The sequence below is a fragment of the Leptinotarsa decemlineata genome, unplaced genomic scaffold, assembly GCF_025532065.1.
Source record: "Leptinotarsa decemlineata unplaced genomic scaffold, Ldec_3_MD MMD2_tig00004307_RagTag_RagTag, whole genome shotgun sequence".
NCBI lineage: Eukaryota > Metazoa > Arthropoda > Insecta > Coleoptera > Chrysomelidae > Leptinotarsa > Leptinotarsa decemlineata.
In genome coordinates, this window is record NW_027412606.1 from 19,808,317 (window position 1) to 19,831,960 (window position 23,644).

The 23,644-nt window shown below is 35.7% G+C and overlaps 2 long non-coding RNA genes across 2 annotated transcripts in view; both read right to left on the minus strand.

Moving 5' to 3' along the window:
- The window catches only part of LOC141483989 (uncharacterized), a 36,958-nt gene extending 25,163 nt beyond the window's left edge, over window positions 1–11,795 (minus strand). Inside the window, exons 1-2 of the long non-coding RNA XR_012466402.1 lie at window positions 8,504–11,795; window positions 8,206–8,445 (exon numbers count right to left, since the gene is read on the minus strand). This is a non-coding gene — a long non-coding RNA (uncharacterized lncRNA). The remainder of the gene's footprint in view (window positions 1–8,205; window positions 8,446–8,503) is intronic.
- A 5,781-nt stretch (window positions 11,796–17,576) lies between these two features.
- LOC141483983 (uncharacterized) lies at window positions 17,577–19,680 on the minus strand. Its single transcript, XR_012466398.1, has 4 exons — window positions 18,817–19,680; window positions 18,435–18,489; window positions 17,838–18,348; window positions 17,577–17,745 (listed from the first exon to the last, which is right to left on the minus strand). It is a non-coding gene; the product is annotated as an uncharacterized lncRNA (long non-coding RNA).
- Window positions 19,681–23,644: the final 3,964 nt, after the last annotated feature.

Genomic DNA, 23,644 nt, shown 5'->3' on the forward strand with positions numbered 1-23,644 from the left:
TGAAGTGGTTAGGCCTTCCTAGCGAACAAAATCCTTGGATTGATGAATCAAATATGGTTTAAATGTATTTACTAAAGTATTTACGAAAAAAGTAATGTTGAAGTTCATTTTTGTTTTCATTTCAATCATAAGTATGTGAATTGAAAAATATTGCAGCGGTAAACGTTGCTCCAGCCATTCGCAACGTTCTGTGTATACCAAACCAAATTAATTGTATACTCCATTACCGCTTATATTTTTCAACTCACGATATTGAAAACACATTATTATTCCCAAAACTAATCGCCGTCACTTTGAAATGCAGTCTCCGACTCTTTTCGCCAATTATCTCTCACTGATAATGCCGTCTCATAAAGTAGAATCGACTCCTCAAGCTCAGCCTGAGCTTGCATTCCCGAACGTTGATTGAATTGATTATCTTTAACAATTTTTGAACGGAGTTCATTTGCATCCGTACATATTTTAGCCAATTCAACCCCCGCTCACTCTTTTCAAGTTCAGCAATAGCCATCTGCGCCTTTACAAGGCGGCATTTTTATTTCTTTTTCATTTCTCCAAACCGATGTAGAGGACTGAAAGAAGATAGCGATTCAGCTTTCAAATCACCCTTCGTTTCTTTAAGTGAACATTTTGGCTTCCCCTTCGATCTGTCACTTTTCGTTGTGGGTTTTTTCACTCGCACAACACTTTTCGATTGTTTTTTTTTCTCTGAAGTCAGTGACAATCGATGAAGATGCATTAGTAACCTTCCTCTTGATTGTTCTAGATTTCTTATCAACACCTAGAGGAAGGGTAGATGAAGGGTGTTTGAGTGGTGATGATTGCGAAAAGATTGGATTTTCAATAACAATTTGCGCATTTGGTTCCGGCACATTTGCAAAGTTAACAAAGTCGTTAATATTAAAATCATTTATCGCATCTTGACTCGATAAACGTAATACTGGAATATTTTCAAAATCAGTGTGATCGATATCAACAAGTGGTGAACCATCTTCAGCAATCAACAACGACATAGAGCTCATGGTAATGATTATTTAGGTCTGAGGAATGATATGTGATAGCAATAGAATGTGAATAGGAAAGGTGATGATGTTACTGATACTTCACCTTTCATAGAAGAAAATAAGCTAACGCATGCGCTCTTCTATCAACTAGCCCACTCTTCCATTGACTAGCACATGCGCTTTTGCATGCACTCTTCCATCAACTAACCCACTCTTTCATTGACTAGCACATGCGCTTTTTCACTAAACTGTGACGATCTTTGTCATTCAAGAGGAACACTTTGTTGCATGCATTTCAAAATGTGAGAAAATAACACAAATAGATTCAAAATAATATATTGAATAATAACAGAAAACAATGACATTAATGAAACAAAAAAAAATTAAAAGTGTTGATGTGTCTCTGTCGTTGTAGAATGTTCTTTGATTCTTCTCCTCAATATTTGTTGATCATGTGTCAGACAGCAACATTGAAGGAAATGAATTCTCCCATTGGGGTAGAGTTGACCAACCTTCTCACACAGATCCCAAGTACTTTTACATGAAGTGCATACATGATTCCAACAATTCGTTGTGTATGTATCACAACGCAAACAACGTAGCAGCGGAGCTGGAATAACAGCACATGCAGCACAAATATTTCTACAAATACCCATATTATTGGATATTATAGGTTCGGAACACTTCAGGCACTGTAACTGTTGCTGACGATATTCTATTTTTGGCCGCTTCGGTGGATGAGACGGAGGCGACAGCTGAATCCGCGACATACAATCATTGCACATACCAGTGCAAGGATCAATCGTTTCCTCAGGTCTACTTATTTGTCAAAAGTAGCACACAATAGCCCCCACTATCATCATTGGGTAGACACACACTTTTGGTTTTTTATCCCACTCTTTTGGAAACGGCATTTTTACTAATTCGTTTAGAAATAATAAGAGATGACTTATAGAAACTCTGACTGCTCTCTCACAACGACATTCTCTATTTATACAAATCAACATCATGTGAAAGTATAGTGGGGAAACTTATCCTTCTCTCCCACTCAAAACGAGTCAAGTGGTAGGTGGGAATCGTACCACTTCCACTTCCTATTCAATCATATAAGTCGACTTAACATCCTGAAGTTCATTCATTCACTCTACAACTGTGAGCAAACAAGTGTGAGCAAACAACAAGATGAATTCTGGAAAAATAGCTGCTGCATTAAATAACATATCTGCTATTGATGAAGATAATTGGATAGACGAGTCAGATGATGAGGATGTCAACATTCCACTAGAGGAAGTGATAGTTGAAGAAGAGGATATTGGAGTCGATGAAGATGTGATAGATGAAGTTGAAAATGAGGCCAATGAAGATGATGACGTTGTGGAGTTTGAGGGGGTTTTGGATGGAGAAGAAGACGATGAAGGGATTGTAGCTGATTCTACTGAAGGTGATGGTGCTTTGAGGATCGGTATGCGAATGCTCAATGTCAGTGAGACATTAGAAGATCCATTGGACTTATATTGTGCAATGGATGCATACGTGTCGATCAGCACAATTGATGGTGGTAACAAGAAACTATGTTGGTGCTGCTTTCGTTTCTATTCACACAGAAATTACAATGGAGGGTGGTATCATCATGTCAACACCCACAACACCGTCTCTATTATGGAAATGGGGCAGAATTGGTGTGATGCTTGCGAGAGGCCCCTAACAAACTTCACCCGAGTGTCGACATGCATTATATGTAACAATGTCAAACCTGTGGCACAATAACCGTGGACCTACTGGTCAACAAAAAAAAAACAACAGCCCTTTTCAGGGCTACATAATTCACACAAACAGTAGTAGTAGAATTCACAGATTATGTGACAAAAAACTACTTTCACTAAAAAAGTCGAAGTTAGGATTTTGTTAATCATTGAATATCTGTGCATATGATGAGTACTTCTTTGACTGAAAAGTCGAAGTTGAGAATTTGATAGTCATTGAATATCTATGCATATGATGAGTACTACTTTGAATGAAAGTTGAAGTTGGCATTTTATCAATCATTGAATGCATATAATGATGAGTACTACAGAGTGGGATGATCGTACTTTTACATACATTTTGTTTGTTTGAGGAATATCATAGATTCGCTGCAGACATTGAGGGAAGGTTGTACTGAAATGATCGGACGCTGAATCTATTTCATGTACCTGGACGGGTCCTGTACTAGACATTGTGGAAGAATGATGTAGAACTGGGATTGATACTATATTTATATTGGGAAAAAAACGGAGGAGGTAAAGTGTAAATGTAGAACAATTCAGTGTTTGATATTCGGAAACATCAAGAATGACGATCTTCATGAAACTCTGAACGATTATTATGAGAAATTCTGAGTGATTATTATGAAAAAAAAAGTAATAAGGGCGAGGGAGGAAGACACTGCCCCAGCCTCGCAGTGCCTCGTGTACACCAACCAAAAAGTGTGTACTCCGTGGAAGGAAAGGAAAGGAAAGGATGGAAATGAGTAGAAATCATCATCTGAATTGAGGACTTCATCATCAATCAGGATGGGGGATGGTGGAGGACTGTCTTCGATGAGGATTGGGAATGGTGGAGGACGTCTATTCTCAGACTCATCGTCAGCGTCATCGCCAGCATCATAGTCGTCATCATCATTATCGCTGTCCTCAGGCACTATGTCATCCCAATCGGGATCCCGCCAATCGTTTGGGTCCGGATATTCATTGTCCGAAAGGTGTGCCTCATCACTGCCGGTAACAAATTGCACCTGAAGTCTAAAATCGTATATTATGTCATCATATGCATTCCTGTGAGGTGCCGTCGTCGATTGGACTATGGGTTGATGAATCGGCATCCAAAATGGTGTCTGAGGCTCCTGAACGCTATATGGTTCACTAATTGAGTCAGGTTCCATATTGGAGGTGAGTGATCAACTGAATATTCCAACAGATAATTCCTACTTTTATACTTTTGAAAGGGAGTGGGGGAGGAGTGGGGACTGAGTGGGATTGAATTGCAAAATGACATGAGCTATATTCAATGAAAGACATAATTGAATGGATAAAATACAATATGAATTATATGGAAATATACTTGTTGATTTCATTATGAAACACATCTTCTTTTAATTTTCTTCTCAAGAGATTATTTACGAGTGATTTGGGAACACAAAAATTGATGTGAGGTATTTGTCTAGAAGAGCTTGGAATTGAAATAAAAAAAGGAAATAATAATAAGACGAAGTGAAGAAAAATGCTCCAACCATCGCATTGTTCAATGTGTACCAAACCAAAACAATGTACACCCTTTATTTCACTTCTTTTTTTTATTTTATTTTATTTTTTTTTGGTTCCTAAAATTACAAATATAAACTTAAAACTACCATAATTGAATATTCCTAACTAACCTAAAAATAATCTTATATTTACACTTAATCTACGAAAAAAGTGTCCATAATTGTCACTAATTTTTTGTACATCTCTATCGAAGAGGTCTCTGCTTCACACCTTTCCTGCAGAGATGCATAATTCCGATCTATTTCGGCCATTTCCTTTAGGATCTCCCTCCGTCGTTTATCCATTTCAGCCATTTGCCGGTCATGGTAACCAACGCGGCCTCGCTAGATTGGGAAACTCGTTCTGCTTTCCTACACCTCTGTAGGAAAGTTTTCAACCTTTCACTATCCTCTTCGATAGGCTGTCGCACTTGTGGCACCAACACTTCAGGATTCTCCGGTGTTGCTGGCAGCGGTGATAGCGGCACCGCCAACGGGGTCAATACAACGCACTCCGGAGAAGGCGCCCTAGGTGTTACCACTGCTGGTGCTGCTGCAGGCGGCGTGGAGAGCCTTAAACTCTTACGAGTGGTCGACCAACTACCTGCATAAGGATTAGTCTTATTGCAAGTAACTCGGTACTTTTCAATAGGACCAACCCTAGCTGCAGGTTGTCGACAGACCTTCTTAACAACCCTGTCCTCCTCCTCAAATAAGTCAGGGCTGAGAGATCGGCCCTTACCACTCGAACTTGCCACCTTGTCCTTCACCACCGGCCTAGATTGTCCGCCACTCCGCCTGCCCGCCTGGAGTAACACAGGGCTGTGAGAACGGTCCCTAGCGCTTGAAGATGCTGCCTTCTCCTTCTCCTGATCGACCACTGGAATGATGGATGCCACGGCGTTGTTGATTTCCTGTGTAGATGCCTTTCTGAAATGTAAAATAATACAAAGTTAGTTGGTAGAAAGAAAGGAAAATAACAATTTTAACTTACTCAAAATTCTGCTTCTTCACCGGACTGGACTGGACTGAGCTGGAGTGTAGTGGAGTGGGAAGTGGGCGGGGCGAGCATTGCTCACCCCGCCCACTTCCCACCATGAATCTTTTGTCATTGTGTATGATAATGCGACTTTATTTTTCAATTCAGTGTAAATATCATGTAATACGCTTCTGAATGAGTTCATCTTCCTGAATATCATACCTTCTTCTTCGATGATTTTTTCATAGTCTTCACATGTCAATTCATTCTTTATAACGGATCGTTTGACGCCTTTGGCCTTCTTCAGTTCACCATCAACAGATTTCACATGTACCGTAAAAGCTGATTATTGGATCATTTGGGAATTCATCTTCGAAATTGCCCAGAACTGACTTTGTCACTGGGATATTGAATTGGTTTCCCATTTCATAATTAGATGTATCGAACTTATGTATATTATTTTTGATAAATTCATAGAAATTGTCTGTATTTACTTTGAGAATAAGGGAGTCGGTATCAGTGTAGAGTAAGGACGCATCTTCTCCAAACTGTTGTTCGATACATCCATAGAAAAAATCATACCTAACTATTTTGGATAATTCCAGAATGGATAATCGTTGATCATAATGAACTTTTACTCTAGCCAATTGGATAGCAACAAAATTTTCAGTAAAAATGGAGCATTTTTTAAAATTTGGTCGCGATATGAGACAACTAGCACCTATAGTTCTTTTTATATTTTCCCAATGTGTAATTAGTCTAACATCAATTCTTTTGTCTACGTTTTCCATTGTTTTCCCATAGACTGCATTATTCATTAGTTTGTAGAAATCTTTTTCAGATTTGTTATTAGACCGATTACGCATTTCAGTATTCAATTCTATATAGAGCTTCATCCAACATGATTGCTTGAACCTCAATACTCTATGTGTGTTCATCACTATCAAGCCATGATTGACAGCTTGCTGTGAGTTTCTATAGTGAACAATATATTTTCTTTCATCGTTTAAATTTGAAATTAATTTAGGAACTTTTGATTTTGCATATGGAGGTATCGAACGTTCAACTGAAAATGGAAAATCTGAATGTTCATCGTGAAGTTCTTGGGGATAATGTATATTCACTTCCAATACATATCCATGAGGACTATCAACATACACATTCATTATATCAAGATTGAGAATTTCATGAGGAGTTAACCATGAAAATTCACCTGTTGGTAATGATTGTGACATGCTGTGACCATATAGATTTGTTGCATACAAATAAGAAATGAATGAAGATGGTTCATTTGGATTATAATTCGGTAAACATTTATTGTTTGCTGTATGTTTCCTTTCACTACATTGACTGATTCCACCACGAATACCTTTTTGAAAGAAGTGAACCATATAAATGTCAGTTAGTAATTCCAATTCAATATTAGTATATTTCAACATGGCACTCCACGATAATCCGGGTGCAGTGAACTATTGTGCCGGATCCAATTTATATTTATCAACAGATATATTTACAAAGTTTTCAAAAATGTCACACAATAGTAACACATCTGACTTCAAATATAAATCGGAGTATTCACCCAAATCCTGACATTCGAACAAATTCCAAACAAGTTGAGCTCTCCCATAATCATTATCTGATATATGTTTACAATTGAGTTTATCATGAAATTGATTTTTGGTTGGAAGTCTTGGATGATTCAATTTGTCGATGTCATCAAAAAAACTATAGGGAAATACACCTTTCTTTCTCATCAAATTGAAATTTTCAATTTGTGGGAAATGTTTGCGCATCTCGATACACTGATCAGATGTTAAATTGGCTCCTAAATTCTCCAAAGAACTAGGCATGAATCTGAAACTATCAATGAATCTCATTTTCAAATAATTCTTCTTCACCCTACCATCTTTATCCGTATAGGAGTGTGTAAAGAGATGTTTTCTGAAAGATATATATTTCTCATTAGTTTGTAGGATGACATCCACTTTATCTTTGTTCCTTTATGAATAATTGACAATCATATCCACTCAGATTGTGAAAAATTATAGGAATGAAATTTGGTAATTTAAAATTCAAATTACATGATGAATGAGCAGCAGGGGACCTTTTTTCTCTTGTGAGATGACAATGATCCCTCACTTTAACTTCACCATCATTGAATTGTTTAGAACAAATGCCACAATTTGTGGCAGAAGTAAACTGTTCCTCTTCCTCACGAGTTTGTGAATCCATAGGAATAGGAAACCTGAGATGATTTTCATAAATATTTTTCAAATCATCTTCGATTTTGCTAACGAATTTCTGGGCTGCATCCACACCCCTATACGAAACAAATTTTGATAAATCATCATTGTATGAACATTTAATCAAATAAGCAAATGAATAAGGCTCATGTTTGAATGTCTTGATCCAGTACGAGTATTCAGGATTTGGTTTAGTGGTTTGAATCGGCTTAAGTACTGATTCAAAATCGGCATACACTACAAATGGTACCTTCATTTGTTTCTCAAAGTTTTCAAAAGTTAGTATATTTTCAGGCACCATTTTCCCATATTTATTGACTTTGAAATTGGTTGATGGTGTTGTAGTACTCAAGTGATTACAATCATTCATCTTATGACGTAATAGTAATTGTTCATCAGAAAAATATAATAAACAGCCATCACAAAAATATTTCTTATGTTCATGAGCCGATAATTGGCTTGAAACTAATCTTGAAAAATCTTTGATCCAACAATAATGACTATTACCGAAATCATCAGTGATAAGTAACAAATTGACATGTCTCCTACTTCTTCTCTGAGAGTAACGAAATGGTCCAATTATTTCATACATTATTTTACCCTTCTCGAATTCACTTTCTGAACCGTACACATTAACTGAAATATCATTCTTGTCTTCAAATTTCACAATATCCTTCAAATTTATCGGAAAATTCATACCTGTTACATCTATGACTGTATTGAAATGTGGATATGATGAAACTTCTGACGTTCTATCGATTGCAGGATGTAGTGCTGAAGTGATAGCCCATGCAACACAATGCTGATCTTCATTACGGACATTAACCACGGCCTTCCCACGCTCGATACATTCAGGCAGCTTCACATATGAACATCCACTGAGTGGGCTGTATTTATTGATGTTCACCTCCAGAAACATGATTTTTTCACAAGTTCAACCTTAAATATAAATCAAAATTACTGATCCATCCAATCAGAACTTGGTAGAAATGCCTACCTGAATCACGTTCCTGGAATTCTGTAGTTTGAGCGATAATCCCATTTCGAAATCCATCAAATAAGGAATTCAAATCAGTAGATTGGTCAACTGTTCTATTCTGAGAGTTGAATTATTTGGTTTCCTCCAGGTCTTGTGTTTGCAGAATATAACTCCCAAATACTTCCATATTCACTTTGATGATTTTGTGAACCCTGATGGCTGATTCCAATAATTCTATAACTTTCTGCCTGATTTCATCAAAGAATAACATGTAATCGGTGGAAACAATGGAATTCTGCACCCTGTATGTAGCCATCCGACGCTTGAAGGCGCTCTTTATAATTTGAACATCATCACTCAATTGTACACATGCATTATTCTTATGTTGCAGACTTCTATTGTGAGAATTCACTTAAGTCAATGAAATCATCACATTATAACAATTACATGTGTACATAGGTGTTGCAGCGTCATCTAATCTCACTCGTTTCACTGATGGACCTCCTCGACAACTCTGGAGCTGATGACGACGAAGGTTGTCACTACGAGTAAAAGATTTACCACATTCACAAGAATACATTTTCTATGATATGTTCTCACTAACTCACTCGATGGAAACTGACATAACCAACACTCGCCCGCTTCTTAAATACCATAATCCACGTCGCCTGCGCGTCACCGTCGAGAGTGAGGGTAGAGCCATGCGTTACGTCATAGCCATCGCCACATCGAGGGAGGTAAGGGCACATCGATGAATACGCATTACTCAGCCAAACGCCGTGGAGTGCACATCTAGCTCTCCTACCGTTGAACGGTTGCTGCTGGGGATAGAGCGATGCATTACATCACAGCCTTCACTGCATCGAGAGAGAGGTGAGGGCAGACTGATGAATACGCATTACTCAGCCAGACGTCGTGGAGTGAACATCTTGCTCTCTTACCGTTGAACGGTTGCTGCTGCTGTGACGTCACACCACTACTAACTTGGTGGCCTCACAGCGATGGAGCATTCATTACTTGGAGGATCTTCGAAGTATGCAGACGTATGTTTGTACATAGACAAGCACATGATGAAACCCTGTACCGTGCATTCTCTCTCTCTCTCTCACACACACACACACACACACACACACACACACACACACACACACACAAAATCTCATATGAAAAAAAAAATCTGAACCAGATACTTCACGGTCACATCGTCTTGACTTCACTGAACAACTAAAGAAAAGCAATAAATGCGTCATAGTGGTGGTGAGGGGAGACTTGGAACCGGAAAAAAAATTCTGAACGATCCATGCACCAGACACTTCAAGGTCACATCACCTCGACTTCACTAAACAACAACAAAAAAAAGGCAATTAATACGTCATAGTGGTGGGGGGAGGCTTAGAACCGGCTCAAATCTGCTAAATGTGAAAAATCATGATAATGCCTGCTTCGCTTGGGCCATAGTTTCGGCGTTGTTTCCAGTTGTCCATGGACAACATTTAGATCACATTCTATCTTATCCTGACTATTCAAAAGTTTTAAAGTTGATAGGTATTCACTTTCCAATGACAATCATTCAGATGAATAGAATCGAAAAGCGAAATGATCTCTTAGTCAACGTTTATACGTTGAAACTTTCGAAATCCAAGTATATAGTAATACCGTTAAGATTGAGTCTAGCAAAAAATAAAAGCAAATACGTGAATCTACTCATGATTCAAGACATGTATTACGATGAAAGATATGAGGATTCAATAAATGTCAATGATGTTACGTCACCAACCAGAAAACACTTTGTTTGGATAAATGATCTATCTAGTTTGGTGAGTAAACAATTTGACAACCATAATGGAAAAAATATTTTTGCAATAGGTTTTTTCCACGCAAGCTAAGTTAGATAAACACCTTGAAGACTGCTCGAAGACAAAGGAATGTCTACCAAAATTACCCATGGAAGGAAAACATATTTTGAAGTTCAAAAATTTCAAAAATAAAAGTACATCGCCTCTCGTCATATACGTCGATCTGGAGAGTGTATTGATATCTACACAAGATGGCAATAAATATCAACGACACATTCCGGCATCTATTGGATATTATATGAAATAATCTTGTGATGATACGCTATCATTTTATCGATCATTTCGTGGTGAGAATTGAATGAAATGGTTTGCCGACGAGGTAGGTCAGTTTGCTGAAGATATTGCAACTGTGTTCCAGTGTCCATTCGATATAGATATATCAGCCAGCCAGGAAACAGATTTCAGGGTAGCAACTCATTGTCATATATCTGACAAATCATTCACTATATCAGACAAAAAAACACGCGACTATAATCATCTAATACCTAAAAATAATTATCGAGGACCAACATACAATGAGTGCAATATGAACTATCAAGATGATCAAACAATTCCCATCGTGTTTCATAACTTATCAGGGTATGATGCACATTTTATTTTTAAAAATATTGCATTGGATCTCAATGGAAGTGTCGCCGTTTTGCAGATAACAAAGGAAAAGTATATCTCCTTCACTGAAAGTATTTCATGTAGCAATATCCACTTCAGATTTATTGACTCATTCAGATTCATGAGTTTTTTGCTGGATACGTTAGTATCATATTTTTCAGATCAACAGCAGATTTTGACAAAAAAAGGTGTAATGCCGTATGACTATATCGATTCTTTCGAAAAATTCAATGAAGATTGTTTACCCCCTATCGAAACCAACCTTTTACAACAAATTGGAGGATAAACCGTGTCCTAGGAGATCTTTACTCACGTGCCAAGTTGATATGGGCTACTTTCAAGACAAACACATTGGGGGAATATACGGATCTGTATTTGAAGACGGATGTTATGCTTCTGGCTGATGTCTTCGAGCAGTTCCGCTCAAGTTGTCATAAAACATACGGTTTGGATCCTGCCCATTATTCCACTATGCCTGGCTATACATAGGATGCTCTGTTATTCAAAACGAAACAGCAACTTGAACTTCTCACCGATGTAGATCAGCTGCTGTTTTTCGAAAAGGGAACAAGAGGTGGATTGAGTCAAGTTTGCTCCAAGCGAAGAGTCACAGCTAATAACAAATACATGGGTGACAATTATGATTAAGCCAAAGCTGACTCATACCTAATGTATTTCGATGTTAATAATCAATATGTTTCGGCAATGTCTCAATATCTACCATACGGCGGGTTTGAGTGGATGGACACCAACATTGATATCACAAATGTGCCTGATGATGCCTCAGAAGGTTATATACTAGAAGTTGATCTGGAGTATCCAAACAACCTTCACGATATGCATAAGGATTTACCGTTCTGCCCAGATCATGTGGATTCTAAGACATAAAAATCTCGAGCCGAAAGTACATCGGATGTGAAACAATTTAAATTGATGGCTACTCTCCAGTCGAAGGAAAAGTATGTGATCCATTATAGAAATCTCAAGCAGGCCTTAGAACATGGTCTTATTTTGAAGAAGATTCATCGTGTTCTATAGTTTAAGCAATCCCTACATAGACTTGAACACACGTTAGCGAACTGCTGCTTTGAATGATTTGGAGGAGGACGTATTCAAACTAATGAATAATGCCGTATTTGGTATTTACTACTATATTCAAAACTCAATTTTGGTCTCATATATATATATAAATATTTGTTTCAGGGAAAACTATGGAAAATCTGAGAAAGCACTCTGATGTTTGCCTTATAACGAATTGGGATGGGCGATATGGTGCCGAAGCCAGAATTCCCAATCCTCGGTTCAAGAGTTTGACTGTCTTCGATGAAAACTTGGCGGCCATTGAATTGGGATAATCCGAAATCCGAAAGTTGACCACATATAATTTCCATTATGAGTAAATGGCTCCTAGGTTTGGAGAAAATTTTTGCGAAGTCTATACTGACACGGACAGTTTGATTTATGAAATTGTAAATTATGATCCATATGAGATGATGAAAAATTATTGTCATCAGTATTTCAATACCAGCGATCATCAATCAGATAACATCTACAATATTTCCCGAGTGAAAAAGAAAAGGAGTGGATAAATGAAGGATGAGAACAATGAGAAGCTTTTGATCGACTTTATTGGACTAAGAACTGAATTATACTCAACTAAAACTGCAACGTCAGAAGATCAAATCACTGATCTGAAAGAAAGATTGAAGCAGGAGAATTATGAAAATGATGAAATCAAACAAATTGTGGCCAATTTCGGAGTATCCAAGAAAGCGAAGGGCGTTAAACATAATTTTGTCAAAACAAAAATGGCTTTCGAAGATTACGTGACCTGTTTGGAAAATTGTACTGAAATAGCAATCACACAAAAATTATTAAAATCCTATAAGCATAGGATGTATTCAACAGAACAAATGAAGATTGCTCTGAATCCTAACGATGGTAAACGCTTTCTAATTCCCGAAACCTACGATACTCTTCCCTAGGGACATTACGCAATTCAAAATCTATGAATATTGATTGATAACAATATCAACTACAAATTATTCTCGTCTCAAATAAACAGTTCTATGTTGGAGTGAAAATCACATATCACATTGAAAGTTTTTGTCAACATACTATCCTGTTGCTGAGATACAGGTGTATTTTTGTGATTCAAAGCAAAACTATTGGAAAAATGAACCCTACTATTATTTATTTCAAATTGAATCATACAACTATTTTTTTCCGAAAGAGGTTTTATATAGGGCTATTGACGATGTTTTTTTCTCTTCAATCTAAAACACAAACGCTCCGGCAGCTCTACCTCCAGGGTGGTGTGGAAAAGAGCAAAAAACTGTTTTAACGATGAACTCAAAACCTGATGATATCAACCACTTGTCCTCATATTTTATGATAACATTTCTTGATGTCTTGTTTTGAAGGGCTTATAAGTATCTATTAAGTCGATGTATTTCCTGAAAATATTAAATTCAACTTTTCCATCATATCTTTTGTAAACATACAACAATAAAAATTATTTATATATTATGTAAGATCTTGTTCATTATATCTTTTTGGTTAACATTTTGTAAGAAGTTGTTTTGAATCATTAGTTAACTTGAATGTGTTTTTATAAATGTTGAAAATATTATTTTTGATTGAAACATACTTTTTCTATGACATCCATCATTTTGTAGAATCAGAACCATATCACGAAGGAAAGATACAAGTTGACTTCACGACGACAGATTGACATAACCAGAAACATGAAGAAAATAACCAAAAATGTAACCATTAAATCATCTTGTATGAAAGCTGTTCGGAAAAATGTGTAACTGAAACTTGTTTTGATCTATTTCACTACCAAAATAACCAAAAACATAACCAATTAATCATCTTGTATGAAAGCTGTTTGGAAAAGCGTGTAACTGAAACTGGTTTTGATCTATTTCAGTTTAAGATCAATTTAAAAATAACTGTTGACTTCTTTTGAATACATGTTGTTGATATAAATAGACGAAATCACACATAAAAATTCAGTTTTGAACAAATTGCAGTATATTCCATAGCAAAGCACTCCATTAATTATGAATCTCGATGTTATAGAAAATGCCAAGTCGAACAAACATGTTAATATCAGCAAAACCTTTTCAATATTGAGATTAAAATCTTTCATAATTACCAATCAACCACATCTATCCTTCAATTATTCTGCACAAATATCTTCAATTTCATCAAAAGTCAAATATGGAGCCACATAATTTAAAATTGGTATGATGGAGATTGCGATCATACTGTTCGAATGAAACAATCACATTACAATTGTAGCGTATCAATTGTTTTGCTATTCGTCTGTTTGAACTGAATACATAGCGTCGATATCTTTATGGCTACACATTGAAAAATTTTCTCAAATTTGTACCAATATATTTCAAATACGCACTTGGTGTTACGAGAGTTTACTTGATTTTGAGATTTACTGGTGTGTAATTTTTCTGGGTATCAGTAGAATGGCTTTAGTTTTATAGGGAGACTAGATCAAGTTTATTTTTTTCAACCATGTTTAGCTGGAAATGAAGTCCAAACATAAGGCATTTATGATTCACCACCAGACATCTCTGTCATCCCCCCATAGCTCTCATCAATGGTGATTCGCTGAACCACAAATGCATTGCTAGAATCAACTGTAATTGGAGAACAAGCTATAGTAAAGAAGCGGGTCTACATCTCTGCCCACTGCGAGGGTGGAATTTGCACACCGGTTTCGTGCTGCTTGGCCACTTGTGCATAGTAGTGTTTATCATGAACATAAAGTCGAGTGGCCAAACGGGTGGCCAAATAACCCGAAACCGTTGTGCAAATTCCACCCTCGCCGTGGGCAGAGATGTAGACCCGCTTCTTTACTATAGCTTGTTCTTCAATTATAGTTGATTCTAGGAATACATTTGTGGTTCAGCGTAACACCACTGATGAGAGCTATGGCGGGGTCGAAACAGAGGGATGTCTGGTGTTGAATCATGAATGCGTTATGTTTGGACTTTATTTTCAGCTAAGAATGGCTGAAAAAAATAAACTTGATCTAGTCTCTCTATAAAACTAAAGCCATTCTACTGATACGCAGAAAAATTACACACCAGTAATTTGTTTGATTTCATCATTTTCATAATTCTCCCGCTTCAATCTTTCTGTCAGATCAGTGATTTGATCTTCTGACGTTGCAGTTTTAGTTGAGCATAATTTAGATCTTAGTCCAATGGAGTCGATCATAAGATTTCCGTTGGTCTCATCCTTCATCAATCCCATCACTTTCTTTTTCACTCGGGGAATATTGTAGATGTTATCTGATTGATAATCGCTAGTATTGAAATACTGATGACAATCATTTTTCATCATCTCATATGGATCATAATTTATAATTTCATAAATCAAACTGTCCGTATCAGTATAAACTGCGCAAAAATTTTCTCCAAACCTAGGAGACATGTACTCATAATGGAAATTTTATGTGGTCAACTTTGCCAAATCCAGTACTATCATTCCAACATATATAGGTTTGTTGAAGAATATTCCGGATTTTCCCAATTCAATAGCCGCCAAGTTTTCATCGAAGATAGTCAAACTCTTGAACCGAGAATTGGAGATTCTGGCTATGGCACCATATTGCCCATCCCAACTCGTTGTAAGGCGAACATCAGAGTGCTTTCTCAGATTTTCCATAGTTTTCCCAATGTTCGTCTCAAAATAACTCAAAGCAGCAGTTCGCAAATATGTGTTCAATTCTAGGTAGGGCTTCAACCATGTGGACTGCTTGAACTTTAGAACACGATGAATCTTCTTCAAAATGAGACCATGTTCTAAGGCCTGCTTGAGATTTCTCACATACTTTTTCTTCGACTGGAGAGTAGCCATCAATTTAAATTGTTTGACCTCCGATGTACTTTCGGCTAGAGATTTTTTTGTCTTAGGATCCACATGATCGGGACAGAACGGTAAATCCGTATGCATATCGTGAAGGTTGTTTGGATATTCCAGATCAACTTCTAGTATATAATCTTCTGAGGCATCATCAGGCACATTTGTGATATTATTGTTGGTATCCATCCACTCAAACCCACCGTATGGTTGAGACATTGCCCAACTATATTGATTATTAACATCAAAATACATTAGGTATGAGTCAGCTTTGGCTTTATCATAATTGTCACCCATGTATTTGTTATTAGCTGTGACTCTACGCTTAGAGCAAACTTGACTCAATCCACCTCTTGTTCCATTTTCGAAAAACAGAAGCTGATCTACATCGGTGAGAATTTCAAGTTGCTGTTTCGTTTTGAATAACATAGCATCCCATGTATAGCCAGGCAGAGTGAAATAATGGGCAGGATCCAAACCGTAAGTTTCATGACAACTTAAGCGGAACTGCTGGAAGACATCAGCCAGAAGCATAACATCCGTCTTCAAATACAGATCCGTATATTCCCCCAATGTGTGTTGTCTTGAAAGTAGCCCATATCAACTTGGCACGTGAGTAAGATCTCCTAGGACACGGTTTATTCTCCAATTTGTTGTGAAAGTTTGGTTTCGATAGGGGGTAAACAATCTTCATTAAATTTTTCGAAAGAATGAATATAGTCAAACGGCATTACACCTTTTTTTGTCAAAATCTGCTGTTGATCATTCGAGAGATTGGAGAACTGTGATATGAGATTTGGAAAATCTGAACGATATGATACTAACGTATCCAGCTGTTATGGGTTCAATTATACTGATACCTCATCCTAGTTGACTCATAACTTTAATAGCGCTCTCGTAAGCCAAAACATTATAAAATGTAATATATCATTCAGGATGAATAACTTGAAGTCACTCGGTGATCTTGCACACCAGAAAAATATCTGAAATAAAGTCATATTTTCAAATGTTCAATCAGCACAAGAAGTACTTTACCTACTTTGAATGCTTTCTCATTCATGATACCAGTTTAGTTCATTGTGAATTTTCGAAAAGAATAAGAACATTTTCTGTTTTATCACCATTCATTAACTTTCCATTTTCATATAGATTAATTTTTTATTGTTTGGATGAAGGTTATCTAAAAGATCCAACCCTGCTAAATATTCAAAATTTGACAGAAAGGATGTCATTCATCTTCAGTATTCTCAACTTTGATGAAATATCACTAATATTCCTAGTTTGACCTCCAGAATCTATCTGTTTCCTTTTCTTTGAAGATTATTGACAATGTTTCATGATGAAATTCGATAGTTCGGACTTCCATTGTCTACTATATAAAATGATATGAAATTCCTGAAACAACTAAAAAAGAAGAATTGAAAATGAATAAAATGAAAATAACAATTATATCAACCAAAATAAACCTGAAATGAAATAATAGTGAAATAAAATAAAAGTAAAAGTAGAACAATTCGGGTGATGACTGAGTCATCACCCAAAGACGATTGTAGATACTAACAATCGAAACGTCGTGAACCAACATGACTTGGAATCTCTCCACTTTTCATTTTTATTTTCTTTTTACATTTCTTTATTTATTTTATTCAATTGTTCTATTTTTACTTGTATTTTATTTCACTATTATTTCATTTCAAGTTCATTTTGGTTGATATAATTGTTATTTTCAGCTATTCATTTTCAATTCTTCTTCTTTAGTTGTTTCAGGGATTTCATATCATTTCATATAGTAGACAATGGAAGTCCGAACTAGTGAAATGTTTCCTTTTCCTTTTTATTGTGGGCTTATCAAAGTGGAACATGTGGTTCTGATTTTCTCAAGTTATAGAGGATTTCATGAGTCTGAAAAATGAAAAGTAGTTGTTAAACCATCAAAAAATTGTCATAGGATTGATATGCCAACGATCCAATGTGGATTTTGGTTTTCAACTAACCTTAAACGTTTCCTGACGAAACTCTCTCCGAGACCACCCTCCATCGAAGGTAGTATTCTGCTGGGACACATTTGGGGATGATCCTCTAATAAGTGCATTTCGTATGTATTAATGAATCCACAGGTTAGTAACTTTTCTGTCTTTCCAGGTCTCTTTTTGTTTAGTACCTAGTTTTACGTTTTCTCTGTACGAAGGATATTACCAGCTCCCACATCATTATATCCTATAGCTATACACCAATTTAGCTAGCATGCATGTTAAGAACTTTGCTTTACACCTAACCGCTTGGAAACAGCTTCATCCCTGCTTAGTAGATGAAGCTTGCTTGATTTCCATTGTAAGGAATTGCAAAAGGACAGCCTCCAAAAGAATATACAAGTAGGATCTACTTCATTTATTAATTTTGCCTTGCACAACTTTTGCTTCTTTTTAACATATAAGGAACATTTCATATGATGAAGAATACTCCGTGAACTCGTAAGAGCAAGTAGTGGTATTTTGTAGTTAGCACCTAGAACATAATAAATAGTAGTTATCAATTAACCTTATGCATTGAACTGACATCTTTATTATTTTGAATCAAAACTAACTACTTACCAAGACGTCTGTGAACCAATAGTACTCTATAACTCTGACATTTCCTTTATCGGATCTAGAGACAATTAAATTAGGATTATTTTTTAGAAAAAGTTTTGTTTTTGAATATAAATTGTGGAAAAAAGATGGAGAGGAATGTTTAGAAAAGTTTACATAATTTGTAATGACATTAGTAGAACGTGCAATGGTAAGTTGACGTCTGTCACTGTCATAATGGAAAAAGAACAATACATACAGTTATCCTCCGAACTAATAGAAAATGGTAATTCTTATGAACTCATCCAAAGAGATCCCACTCTCAAAATCCAAAATAAATCTAATTCCCTTATAAAAAACCTCTTTACCACTAATCAAATAGATGAAATTACTAAAAAAAACTTACCTCTTACACAGGTATCATTCCAAAATTTTATGCTCTTCCCAAAATTCATAAACCTACTTTATCTTTAAGGCCCATCATTGCCTCTATAAACAATCCTACAGAATCTTTGGCATCTTTTTTGACGGATATTTTGACAAAGGCTTATGATTATGACAATCCATATTACATTAAAGACTCTTTTGAAGTCACTTCAAAATTCAATAGAATTCAACTTCCAGAAAATTATGTGTTAGCCAGTTTGGATGTGGTTTCACTGTTCAGTAATGTTTACCTTGATATTTGCCTTAGAGCCATTCATAATAATTGGAATCGTATCAGTATTTTTTGTAATATTCATGAAGATGACTTCATGCATCTTCTGACCTTCCTGTTCAATAATACATATTTTTCTTTTAATAACAAAATATATAAACAAAATTTTGGTACACCAATGGGAGCCAAAATAAGCCCCATTCTAGCTAACTATGTAATGGATGACCTGTTAGACAATGTCCTAAATGTCCTTCCTTACCATGTTTTTTTCTTACACAGTCACAGTCACAGAAATCGTTGAAATCTTTAATAGTTATGACCCCTATATAAAATTTACCATCGAAAATGAAGACGATGAACAAAGTGTTCCATTTCTAGACACTAGACTCATTCGCACTTCCACTAATACCGTACTTATTGACTGGTACAGAAAACCAATAAGTTCAGGTAGATACATGAACTATTGGTCACTACATAAACAATCAACAAAAGTCAATTTGGTCAAACAGATGAAATAACGTGTTATCAGAATTTCGGACTCATCCTTTCACTTAAAAAATTTCAAAATCCTTTTAAACCTCTTTGTACAAAATTCATATCTAAAAACCTTATTAAACAAGATATTGTTCAACACGTTTCCAAATGAAATAGATCATAACGTTCGTCCTTCAATCTCTTCAAGTCAGGACAATGATATCAATAATAATAATAATGAAATTCAGATAAATAATTATCTTTTTACTTCCTTACCATATACCAGTGAAATTACACCCAAACTCACACGAATTTTCAAAAATATTGATAACATAAAAATTGCACACAAACCTATTTTAACAATTAATTCACTTTTTTCAAACTTAAAAGATAAAATCCCAAAAAAATTTCAATCTCAAGTGGTTTATAGTATTCCTTGTACAAGTTGCAGTATACATTGGTCAGACTGCCAGATTATTAAAAGACAGAATTTCTGCACACAAAAGTGACTGTAGACTTCATCCAGAAAGGTGTGCCCTTAGTGAACATGTTTACAATAATGGACATGTAATGGACTTTAACTCAGTAAAAATTTTGACCAAAGAGAGGAATGTTTCTAAAAGATTATTCCTTGAAATGACTTACATTTCGCAATCACAAAATTGTCTGAATAAAAAAAAACAGACTTACAACATTTAAGTGAAATATATTCCTATTTACTTTTTATAGACAAAAATTGGAATTCCTTCAAAGACAACTCATTTGACATTACTTAAATTCATTTATCAACTTATTAACAAAAATTATACAACAAAACTCTTTCTTCTGGAGGCAATTGTAACTCTTTGATTAATTGCACCAGCAGCAAATGCCAAGTCTACTTCTTCTTCAAAATTTAATAAATTGACAAGTGATGTGTTTCTAACCTAAGATCACCACGTTCATTCTCAAATTTGAAAAAACATTTTATGAATATTCCTCATTTAACTTATATATTTGTAGCTTTCACTTACTTCATATGTCTTGTAATTTTACAGTTGTTATGTGTTTTTATCATGATCACAACTTTCATATTTTAATTTTAACTCAACTCAATTGCGACCAATCTCACTAACATTGTAAGTATCCGTTTGTTTACTTAGTTCTGTATTAATTCAAAATCTATCATCTTAGCTCCCTGATGATGACAATAACCATTGTCGAAATATTGGAAATATAATGTTATAAGAGTACACTTGCGCTTCGCTGCTATCCCAAATAACTCCAAGGAATTGTTCGTAACTAGTCAGCAAAGACTATATATATATATATATATATATATATATATATATATATATATATATATATATATATATATATATATATATATATATATAATATATATATACATATATATACAGGGTGTCCCTGGACTTCCTCTTTTCCTTTCGGGAATGTATAGATGGGGTCAAAATATCACCAGTACTTCATATAACTTTTTTTCCTAAAATCCTTCGTTACCAAGTAACGGGCCCTCGAAGTTACAAAATGAAAAATGTTTTTCTTTGATAACTTTTCAAGTGAATATTCAAAATCATCCAAATTTTGGTAATTGACTAAACAAATGAATTCCTTCAATGAGTTTTCATGCAGGAGTCAGTTGTTTTGCTACAAAGTCAGGAACGGACTACCCCCGATGGTCCACACCCCAAAACTTTGAAATGACAGATATTTTTCAATATTTTTCAACAAATTAAGGTTACTTGGACAATTTTATGAATAAAAGTACTCGTGTGGAAAGTCGATCGGAGCAACGAGTCTTGATAAAAATGTAGTTTCACTCGACGACATCAAACCCGCTCGTCCACCATTATTTGAAATGAATAATTATCAAAGCAGAAATAATAATGATAACGTTAATTCAACAACATTTATCCTGAGATGTCTACCATTATTCGAAAATATTAGTTTTTAAGGAAAATGGAAATGATAGGTAAAATGTTCATAACGAATTTTTATAATGCAAACACGTTTAACTAACGAAACTCAAGAGCCTCAAGAGCAAACAGAAATGAAAAATCCGCTCGATATGACCACCTTCTCTCTCTATACATTTTCTTAGTCTGCGAAGACACCCTCTCTGTGCTTGAAATAGTATTCCAGGGTCGTTTCGTATGGCTTCACAATGTAATGTTATTCTATTCAACAATGCATCTCTTGTGTGAATAGGTGTAGCGTAAACAAGGCTTTTTAGATGCTCTCACAGAAAGAAATCCAATGGATTTAAATCCGGAGACCGCGATGGCCATGAATATGGCCCACCTCTACCAATCCATCTATTGTGGAAAATAGGTTCAGATGGTCACGCACAATCAAACTAAAATGAGGAGGAGCGCCATCATGCATAAACCACATATCTCTTCGGGTTTGCAATGGAACATGTTCCAAAAGTCCATTCAAATCGTTCTGAATGAACTCCAAATAACGTTCTCCATTCAATCGGTCCTGTAGAACGAATGGTCCTATAAGATGGTTTCCTATGATACCAGCCCAAACATTCACGTTGAATTTCCGTTGGTGCTTGGTTTGCAATATCCCATGGGGATTTTCTTCGGCCCATATATGGAGATTATGAGAGTTGATAACTCCATCTCTACTGAAACCTGCTTCATCAGTGAATAAAACTTGATTAATAAAAGTCATATCCTCTCTTTGCCTATCCATGAACCAATTGGCATATTCCAGTCGTGCTGGAAAATCTTGAGGTGTCATGGCATGTACCTTCTGGATGTGAAATGGGTGGAGCAGTTGTTCCCTAATTATTCTATGAATAGTGGACTTGGATGATGGAACTGTTCTGATAGATTTCTGATGCTCATTGAAGGATCATCAGCGACGGCTTCCAAAATATTTTCCTCCAATACAACGGTACGTACAGTCCTAGGAGCGCCCTCACCACCTCGTTTTGGCAAAACTGTACCTACAATAATATCGAAATAAAACAACGTGCTCAAATTAATTATCAATTATTACATACCTGTCTCCCTCAAGCTGCGATCCACACGCTCGAATGTTTCTCTTGACGGTACCGTTCGATTGGGAAAATGCTCGGAATACAGACGACGAGCTTCTGCAGCATTACAAAATGCTCGTCCATAAAATACATGCATATCTGCATATTCATCGAATGTAAACTGTTCAGCCATATCAAAAAAATTCAAAATATCCTATAAAATATTGACAATACAATGATAGTCATATGATAACGCACCACTCAACAAAACAAAATCGCATTCCAGTTTCTCATTTTTTATCAAAACTTTCTAAAAGGATTTTTTGTCAACATCTGTGAAAGAAATGAAACATAATTATTCCCTGGATATTTTTCACCTGATCATGTGCAGCCGTTTTTGTAGTTCATTCGTTTGCTTTTTATTAGTATAGTAAATATTTTTTCCGATGTGCGTTTTTTCAGCTAAATTTAGATTCGTGTTAAAGAATTTCTCCCATAAAATTATAATTATCAGTGAAACTCTTCAACAGTTTAGCTGTGAAGAAGAATTTGAAACATTCGAATGTTGAGTTTCATGAGATTCAGATAACTGATCAACACGAAACGTGATTATTCCACACGTATTATGTACATACAAAATATGGAATGAATTCGATATTTCATAGTAGAGTAGCTTGTTAGTTTAAAAACACCACGAATCTACAGAACTTGATATTTCTTTTGAAAAAATATCTGCTATCACAATTGTGACTTAAACTTCCATATAGGTAGTGTACTTTTTGTTTACGACTTCATTTTAGCATACTTTGTATTATTCCTGTTATAAATGTTGTTGAATTAACGTTATCATTATTATTTCTGCTTTGATAATTATTCATTTCAAATAATGGTGGACGAGCGGGTTTGATGTCGTCGAGTAGAACTACATTTTTATCAAGACTCGTTGCTCCGATCGACTTTCCACACGAGTACTTTTATTCATAAAATTGTCCAAGTAACCTTATTTTGTTGAAAAATTTCGAAAAATATCTGTCATTTCAAAGTTTTGGGTTGTGGACCATCGGGGGTAGTCCGTTCCTGACTTTGTAGCAAAACAACTGACTCCTGCAT